This window comes from Lathyrus oleraceus, chromosome 3 (genome assembly GCF_024323335.1).
Source record: "Lathyrus oleraceus cultivar Zhongwan6 chromosome 3, CAAS_Psat_ZW6_1.0, whole genome shotgun sequence".
NCBI lineage: Eukaryota > Viridiplantae > Streptophyta > Magnoliopsida > Fabales > Fabaceae > Lathyrus > Lathyrus oleraceus.
Window position 1 is genome coordinate 252,858,495 of NC_066581.1, and position 9,973 is coordinate 252,868,467.

The 9,973-nt window shown below is 36.7% G+C and overlaps 1 non-coding gene across 1 annotated transcript; it reads right to left on the reverse strand.

Annotated features, from left to right (window-relative positions):
- Positions 1–9,059: 9,059 nt before the first annotated feature.
- Positions 9,060–9,166, reverse strand: LOC127133631 (small nucleolar RNA R71). Its single transcript, XR_007807584.1, has one exon. It is a non-coding gene; the product is annotated as a small nucleolar RNA R71 (small nucleolar RNA).
- Between the last annotated feature and the right edge of the window lie 807 nt (positions 9,167–9,973).

The window sequence follows — 9,973 nt, forward strand, 5'->3', positions numbered from 1 at the left end:
TTTCTGTTTCCTCCCCAACACATATATTGGGATGGGAGTCCCCATTGAGTTATATCCTCATTGGGACGAGTCTTGATTCAGCTTGCCTCTTTAGTTTGATCCTAGATTGGCTTCTTATGACTGTTTCCTGCGCTTCCCTGTGGTATAAATGAATAATTGCTCAGTAATCAGTCATCATTCATCTTATCCCCGGCGGAGTTTGTGGTTTTCTACCCTTATACCGGTAGTTGTAAACCCTTTTTCATCCCCTTGCAGAGTTAACCTCTTTTTTCGATGACGGTTACCTTTCCGTGGTTTTCTACCCAGTATCCGGTAGATGTAATCCCCTCTTTGACTGTTATCATTATCCAATATTCGGTATTGATAAGTCCTTCACCCCGGTGATATATCTCTTGGATAATTGCTCTGATCAGGCAGTTTATCCCCAGCAAGTCATCTTTCATATACCGATTGCCGGTAATGATTGTTGCTCCCCTTGAATGGTCATCATTATATACCTAGTTTCGGTATCCCGATGCCTTTCTTTGTCGGTCGATTTATACTTTATTAACCCAGTAACTGGTTGTGGATAATCTTCCATGCGAGTATATTATCTACGTTCTGACGGTAATAGATAATATATCTCATGCACTCTTTGGTCGAAGCCTTTTGTTCTTCCCCAGTTGAGTAAGATTCGTATCCCTTTTTTGGAATTGAATGTCCATCCCATAATCGAGTTTTCTTTTAGCCCTCTTTTGGATGATGAGTGTCTTGGGAATATTCCCCGATTCACGTTTTGGTTGGTCACCTATTATATGCCCAGTAACCGGCATCCCTGGTGTTCCTTCCTTCTGCTCCCTATTTTTGACCTTGTGTCCCTTTGCAGAGTCAGATTTTCCTGAGCTGAAGCGTACCTTTTTTTTAGGTCTTCCTCAGATGATCTCGGATGTTTGATATCTCTCACCCTTGTACCGGTCTTAGATATTCATTCTCCCAGAACATGTTTTCTCTCACCCTTATACCGGTGTTCGAATCACGTGTCTCCTTGAGCTTATTGCCCAGTAACCGGTAATACCTCATCCTGGTGTTTCCCCAGTGGAGTCCCGTAGTGGATTTTCCCCACCTGAGTCTGGATTTTTATCTGAAGTATCCGTTATGGATAATTTTTGTTGTATTGGCATATTCCCCAATACGTGCATCTTTGAGTCAGCTCGAGTCTTTCCATTGACGAGTTTCACTGGATTTCCTTCGTGCCTCTCAGCAAGTCTCAAGTCGTGACCTGCTCACGCATTTTTATCCCTTTACTCCCCAGTAGAGTCTCTTCCCCATGGAGTGGATTACTCATAGGGATTGTCAAATTCCTCCTGATCTTTCCCTTTGTGGACTCATCTTCCCACAGAGTATTACCGTCTACATACATACATTCGCATCATTAGGTCTCTTAGGGACCAAAATTCGTCTCTTAGGCATCATTAGGTCATCTTCCCACAGAGTGGAAACTTGGCTTTTTTTCCTTCCTTTGGAAGATGTCTTGGTTTAAGGATCTATGCTTGTGATAAGTGGGATGAGTGTTCTCCAAAGAATGACTTAAAACAAAAGCAAAGCAAAAGAAATACTAACTTCTAACTCATTAACAACTAACATTTAATTTCAAGTCATTTACATTAATGCACTTTATTTTTTAAGCCTTATTCATTTGCCATTATTCATACCATTCTAATTGTTTATGTTAATTTTATTTTTTTACTTTGTCCACTTGGACCATATTTTGTGATATATTTTTGTTTGTATATATTGAGTTTGATTATATGGTCTGTAAGACCCCAATTTTGACCCTAAGATCCCTCATGGCATCATAACATTGCATTTGCATTGCCTCAAGGATCATAAGCATCTTGGTTCCCTTTACCTTTGGGTGGGACCTCTTGTGAGTGGTTTGAGATCACCAAGCATGCTTGAATTGTATATTATTGCTTTTCTCATTTTGCTTATTAACCAAAAGCACAAAAATATGTCACTAACATCTTTTGTTTGTAGCTTGATCAATCACAAAGTCAAGAGCTTCAAGGAGATCCTTTGTGCAGAGATATGGCCAAGAGAAGATGATAGCAAACATGGAAAGGCTTCCCAAAGCTCTCATCCATCAAATATGCCTCCCTAGCATCTCAATTCATCATTTTGATCAAAGCAAGTCAAAGGGTTTGAGGTTTGTTCCCCAAGGAAACCCCAGTTCATCAGATCATCCACAATGCCTTGCTCTTGAAGCAACCTCGGCCCATGATCAAATACAATAAAGGGAAGTTCTTTAATTCATCATTTCATGCATATTTGAACTTATTTGAGTGTCCTCAATCATCAATTCATCAAGATATGAGTCATGGACTTGAGAAGTTGATCAGTCAATTCATCTGATTATTTTGAAATACACTGAGACCTAACTTTTTATGTGTTGGTCAAATGGAGATGATCCCAAAATAAAAAATGTTATTAAGGACAATATGAACAACTTTCATGTTCATCAAAAATTTATTTGAAGCTTATAAGGTCATCTCCCATTCCAATACATTATAGGTCATTTTGACTAAAACCCTAATTTTGGGTCAACTTCCCAAGAACGTAACTCATTCATTTTTGATGATTTCGAGGTGGGATCAAATGAATTGGAAAGCTTAAGATTTATAACTCAAATGTTATTTTGAACAAAATCTAAAAATCTCAAAGTAAATACCTGTGATAATGCAAAACATTATAGGTCACTTTGGACCAAATGCATTGAAAGTCAAAAAAGTCCAACTTCAAGTGCCCATAACTCTTTCATAAAAAATCCAAATGATGCAAAATTTAAGTCCATTTTGATTGTCTTGAAAAGCTCTACAACGTTTATGTTTAAGGTTTTTTCATTTGAAGCTTTCATCATCAAAACAGAGGGGCTTGAACATTGGCCAAATTTGGAAACCTTGCCTTTGCATGTTTTGCACCTTACACTTTAAATTCAAAATTCACTAATTTCCACACATCAAATGGATTTTTGCCCAACATAACATTTGTTCCTTACATCAAGGCCTTTCCAACCATTACTCACATGCTCATATTTGGATTTAGCAAATGGCATTTTCGAAGAGGAGAAGTTTTAGGCATAATTGTGCATAACATGTTGAAACTCATTACACAAGCTTGTGCATTGCCAATTACACGTCCATTTCAGCTCAATTATATCTTAGATTGCATTTGGCATTGGATTTGGGCCATTTACATGATCATGCAAGCCCATGCAAAGAGTATCCACTTGCCATGCACACACGGATTTCTCATTGCTTGCACCATGCTTGGCTATAAATAGAGGCATCATTCCATTCAATAATCATCCATGAATCAACCTGAAATGCAGTTGAACTGAAAACCAAACCTCTCACCAAAGGAACTATTTCATTTTCATTCAAATTTCTCAGATCTGAAATTCAACTAAATCTGGTTGAATTTCTAGATCTAAAGTTCCTAGACCTCTCTCTCATAGTCCATTGTACATCTGTTTGGCCAAAGGAAGCAAGGAAGCAAGCTCAGGTCACCATAATTCAAAGGTTTTCTCCAACTGGTTTTTTCTTCGAAACTCACTATTTATTTATCTATTTGCTTGGATATTGTGTTGGCTGAAGTCCTCTTCATAGAGGCAATTGTTTTGAGTGTTCAATTTTCAAAATCCAGCAAGTTCATAATGAACACCATCAAGCTTCCATCTTTGATTTCTCTCTTAATAGGAACCTAGAGTGGAAGTGAGTGGTATAGAAGTGATGTACATCACTTCCTCCTTCGATTAGTGCCTGGATCGTGTGTTTTGGTGCATATTTGCTCTTCTGCAAATTTGAGCTCTCACCGGAGCTAGACGGAGAAGACGGTGGCGCTGGCCACCGTCTGGTCTCTTGATCCAATCGTGGCCGTCCATTCTTATTTCCAGATCTAATCCTGGCTTTTGCTTCTTAAGACTTTTAATAATGCTATGTGTTTCGCTGATGACTTTGGTACACCATGGAAGCGCGCATGTGGAGCGTCTAATCAGCCACGTCAATTAATGAGGCTTGATCAGACGCTTCTTGTTTTTTTGAATTTCCTATTTTCTGATTTTATTTCTTTTATTTCCATTATTTTCAAAAATTCATATCTTCTTCATTTTAAATCCAAAAAATATGGGACCAATTGCATTCTTCTCCAAATAATTTCTAGTTTCTAATTTTGATTTTTAATATTTTTTATTTTGTCATTTGATATTTTTTGTGAATTTTCTCTTTTCTGGTTATTTTTAATTCATTTTAAATAGTTTTTGATATTCAAAAAATACAAAAATATTTTCCTAACCTATTTGAGTAATGATGGATCTATGAAAAATATTCTCATCAATTTTTTAATTGATTTGAGATTTATTTGAGATTTTAGTTCAATTAGGTTATTTTTATTCATTTTTAATTGATTAAAAATAGTTTCCGACTTTTAAAAATGCTGAAATTTTTTGTCAAACTTTGTTTGACCTTGTTGAACTTGGGATAAATCACTTGGACCTTTCAAGGTTGATTTGAAGTGATTTTGAAGTATGACCTTTCTTTTATTTTTAATTCAAGTTTATTTTAAATTAAAAATGCCAAAAATATTTTGATTATTATTTGACCTCCAATCTTCATCCCATTTTTGGTTTCTCATTGTTTGACTTTGACTTTCAATGTCATTTGGTCAACACATATGGATTGGTACATTTGATTTCACCTTATGCACTTTATTCTTTCCATTTCCTTTTCCATTATTCATCTCCTTCTTCTTCTTCTTCTTCTTCTTCTTTCTTTTTGATCAATGAGTTAAAGGTTGATAAGTTAACATTGATTAAAGGAGACTTAATCTTCCTTGATTTAAATCTAATTCATCTTGATCAATTGATCAAGTGAATGGCTTTGCATTAAGGATAGGTTGTTTCCTAAATCATGCAAAAAGACTTAAACCAATACAAGATCAATTCTCTTCTTCTTTTTGGCATGGCAAGTTGTTGGAACTTGGTTCACTAACCAAGACTTCTAACTTGTGTTGTTGCCTACATTATTATTGACCGGCCTCAGATAGTTGTGGCTTCTACATAAGTCCAATTACGATTGCTTAACATAGCGCTAAATTTGCCTTATGGCACACTAACTACTAACATTGATCATTAACCATTAACATTTACTTTTGCTCATTACTTTTATGCAATTTACTATTCTTGCACATATTATCCATTTTCTTTTTCCTTTGCTCACTTGAGCACATGTTTATGTTAATGCAATTTGCCTTTTGCTCACTTGAGCACATACTTGTGTATATACTATTGTGTTTGTGTTTTATTTGATTGTTGTGAACCAAATGCAAAAATGGACAAAAGGACTTAGACTTTAGGACCTTCCCTATGCAAAATGGAGTCAAAGAGCAACTAGGCCTCATGCCTTTAGAGTGTTATAAATGTCAAAGAGCAACTAGGCCTCATGCCTTTAGAATGCTTAAAACTTGAAGATGAACATTGAAAGGACCATATTCTAAACTCCCTCTTGTCCATTCTTTGATTTGTAAATAGAACCTTTTGATGTGTGTGTTTCTTTGTGCTAGGGATTCCAACTTGATCCAAATTGAGGAACCATTGCCATGAGCTTCTAAGAAAGAGGGATCCAAGATACCTTGAGAAACCTTCCAAGAGCTTTATTTGATTGTTGATTGCTTGAGTTTATGCTTATGTGATTGCTTATTCCAAAGGATGAGAGCTACTTGGATCATCCATATGATCTCAAGAGAGGAACTCCTTTTGTGGTTTTGTTCCTTTATCCCTTACCTCTTGTATGCTTAGGACCTTAGCCCTTCTTCTTCTTCTCTCCACTCTAACTCAAGCCAAAACTTTTGTACAAACATTAACACTTGTTTTCAACATTAGAAACCTAAGCCTTATGCTTTTGATTTTCAAACTTTCTTTTCTTAATAGTCATTTTGAATTGAATCTCTAAGTCAACTTTGACCATATTTTGTACATACTTTTCATTGGTAAATATAACCCATTGAAATGTCTTGTGTGGTTTCAATGGCCACTCTCTTAATCAAAACTTTTTCATAACCTTTAGCTATTAGGTTTGAGTTATCCTTGTGGTAGATGTAATACTCACCTATATCCTTAGTGATGGACAATGAGTCTTCCATGCTTATTATAGGGTTAACCCCTCACTAGCATGTTGAAGCTATCCTCACATGGTGGATTTGTGGTTTTTAGGTTGAGTTTTCTCCCTTGGATAGCAAAAGACCTTAAGGCTTTTGGACCAATTAATTCACCAACTCATTTTGAGATTTTTACCCCAAACTACGAGGTTTTGATCCTAATCTTTTTTAAGATGGTACGTAGGCAATGGGTTTATCCATCCAAACACAAAATGTAAATAAACTTGTATATTCTCTTCTCATCTCTTCAATCATGTTTGCACAAACAAATTTTCACAAAAAAAAACAACAACCTTACAACAAGTATGAAAAGGGCTCCCTAGGAGTACCTAGGATGTTTTGGGTGCCTAACACCTTCCCATTGCATAACCAACCCCCTTATCCAGATCTCTGACTCTCTTTTACTAGTTTTTGATTTGATAAAACTTTTAGATTTTTTTTCGCTTTCTAACCATTCCTTTGGATAAATAGAAGTGCGGTGGTGACTCGACTTGTATGATTTACCTTGGATTTAGTCAATATCTCTAATGGTAACGAATACCCCGCTACGTGGTCTTTGACCATTAATGTACATAATAAGAACAAAAACCCTAAAAAACACCTTGTATGGACTGTTGGTTTGATCTGAGACTGTTAGACTTAGAATTTAGGCAGTACTCCCTATGCAAAAGGACTTGGCCAATGTCAACTTTCATGGAACCAAGTGCTTGTGATTTGAAACTTCATCTGATACATCATTGAAGACCATTTGATTTCATCTGCAACATGATCATTGTGAAGCTGTTATTTTGAACCTGTAACTTGTGGCATTGTGGAATTCATCTGCTACATGGGCAAATTTGAAGAAGATCATGGAATTTCTAAGCTTGGATGTGGCTATCTTTATTTGATGCCTTGCTCTTCAAGTTGAAATTTTGTGCATTGTTTGTTGCTTGATTGTAAAATTCCAAGGGAAATTGGATTTCTATATGACATTCTTGTCTATTGGATTGCAGCCCATTGGTCAGATCTTTTCAACTCTTAACTTTTAAGTTTTTTCTTAGGATTAGTCTCTTCATCTCCTCCCCGCTTCTTTAATTTCAAAATCTCTCCCTCCTTTCAAAAATATTATTTGCTTGTGTTTGCAGATTTTTAAAACATCGACCACTTTTGCAAACTAGAAACTTTGGCCTTAAGCCATTGCATTTTCAAACTCATTTTCTTAATCAAACTTGTAAATAGACTTAACCATACTTGACTAAAAAAACTCAAAAGCTAAAAAGAACTAACTCATTCAAACCATTTTTAGGCATTTGTGCCTTTCAAACTTAAATTTTTGTTAAAAAAGCAATATATCCACTTTGAAATTTAAACCAAGAACTACGAGGTTTTGATCCCTCATTTTTATGTTGGTACGTCGGCACAAGTCCGAAGGTCTTGTCAAACATAAAAATATAATTAATGAATTCTTTTCTCATCCCCCCATTCTATTTATTTGCAAACATCATTTTGTACAAAAGACATATGCACACAAAAAAGGGCTTCCTAGGAGTACCTATGACACTTTGGGTGCTAACACCTTCCCTCTGTGTAACCAACCCCCTTACCTGTAATCTCTGGCATTTTATTAGTTTTGATTTGAAAACTTCTTACCTTTTGGGTTTTGTTCGTACTTTTCCCTTTTCCCTTGGAAACAATAAAAGTGCGGTGGCGACTCTTGTTATTTGATGTCTAGCTTATCCATAGCTTGATGATCATGAATTTACCGCTACAACAGCGAGAGCGCTTTAGGATTAATTAGACTTTATTCATATTCAATATTAACTTTTAAATTCATAATGAGACCGCGAGAGCCAAGCATTCTGGTTTAAGAGTATGGTCAGAGTCAATAAAAACGAGAGTGTGAGACAAAGTCCTTTTTATAAATAATTTCTATTGAAGAATATTTTGATCAATACGTTTACACCAACTATCTATCGAATCCCTGAAGTTTGATTTTACATACTGATATCCCTTTATTAAATATCTTTATTAATATCCTATTTACGTTATAGTTATTTCTCTTCATCCCTCCACTCTTAGAAAAATCCTCATCCTTAGATTTATATAGTAACATTATATAATGATACGTTCGATTATTAGTCCTTGTGGGTTCGATAATCTTTAAAATTAAGTGATACGACTGTGCACTTGTAGTCACGATTCCCATAGACTTACTAAGTCATGATCAAGTTTTTGGCGCCATTGTCGGGGACTAATTTATTCGATATCGTAACTCCAATGTTGCCCTTTATAGACTAAGGCAAATAATTCAATTTCCCTTTCTAATTTGTCGAGTGTATGCTAAGTACTCGCTCTCAAGGCGAGAAATAAAGCTATCGTTCGAAGAACCTGAGCGTTATCTAAGATTAGAACGCCGTATACGAGACCTGATACGAGAACATCATATAAAGCTAAATCTTCCTGATCCTAATATCCCTATTCCTGAACCAGTTATACAACCAAAGATGGCCGAAGGACCGCAGAACCGTCCTCTTAAGTACTATGCAATCCCTTCACAAGATGAACCACATAATAGCAATGCTGCCCCTTCCATCGAGGCCAATAATTTCGAGCTAAAACCTTCATTATTGTCAGCCGTACAGCAAAACCAATTTTCAGGTAGTCCCACGGAGGACCCGGACCTACATTTGTCAATGTTTTTGCAATACGCAGACACAGTGGAAGCAAATGGTGTCAGCCCCGAAGCTATAAAACTATGTCTTTTCCCATTATCAATAAGAGATAGAGCTAGAGATTGGCTCCAGTCTCTACCATCCAACTCTGTCACTACGTGGAACGAGTTGAAGAAAGTTTTCTTAGCACAATATCTCCCACCTAGTAAGACGGAAATGCTAAGATCCCAAATAAATGGGTTTAAACAAAAAGATAACAAATCACTTTTTGAAGCTTGGGAGAGATACAAAGACATGATGAGGCTTTGTCCACATCACGGTCTAGAAGAGTGGTTGATCATCCATACCTTTTACAACGGTCTCTTGTACAACACAAGATTGACAATAGACACCGTCGCAGGTGGCGCACTGATGGATAAACCCTACAATGAGGCCTATCAACTTATCGAAAGCATGGCCCAGAATCATTACCAGTGGGGAAGCGAAAGAATCTCCGTAGAGAAACCTCCAACGAAAGGCGGTATGCACGAATTAAGTAGTCTTGACCATGTCAATGCTAAGGTAGACACTCTTACTCAAAAGATAGACAAATCGACATAATACCTGCAGCCACCGTGGCTGCCGTAGCACCAAACTGCAAGATATGCGGAGTTCTTGGGCATGCTGCCCCTGAATGTCAACTTTTGACAGGAGTCTCCACATACCAGGTGAACTATGCTCAAGGAAACCCTTACTAAAACACCAATAACCTAGGTTAGAGGAACCATCCTAACTTTTCGTACAAAAACAATAATGCATTGTATGCACCTAACCAAGCACCTGTTGTACCACCAGGATATCATAAAGCTGCCACAAATACTCAAAATGCTCCTAGGAAGTCAAACCTAGAAATAATGATGGAAAACTTCATAGCTACCCAAGCCCAAACAAATAAGGATTTCCTAAATCAAAACATACACACTAGTGAGCAAATCAAGCAGTTAGCAAACAAGGGTCTGCTTTAGCCACCCATAACAAAATGTTGGAAACATAAATTTTGCAAGTGGCTCAACAACAAGCACATACTGCTTCCCTTGCAGGCACATTTCCTGGACAGCCGCAACCAAACCCGAAAGGTCATGCAAATGCTA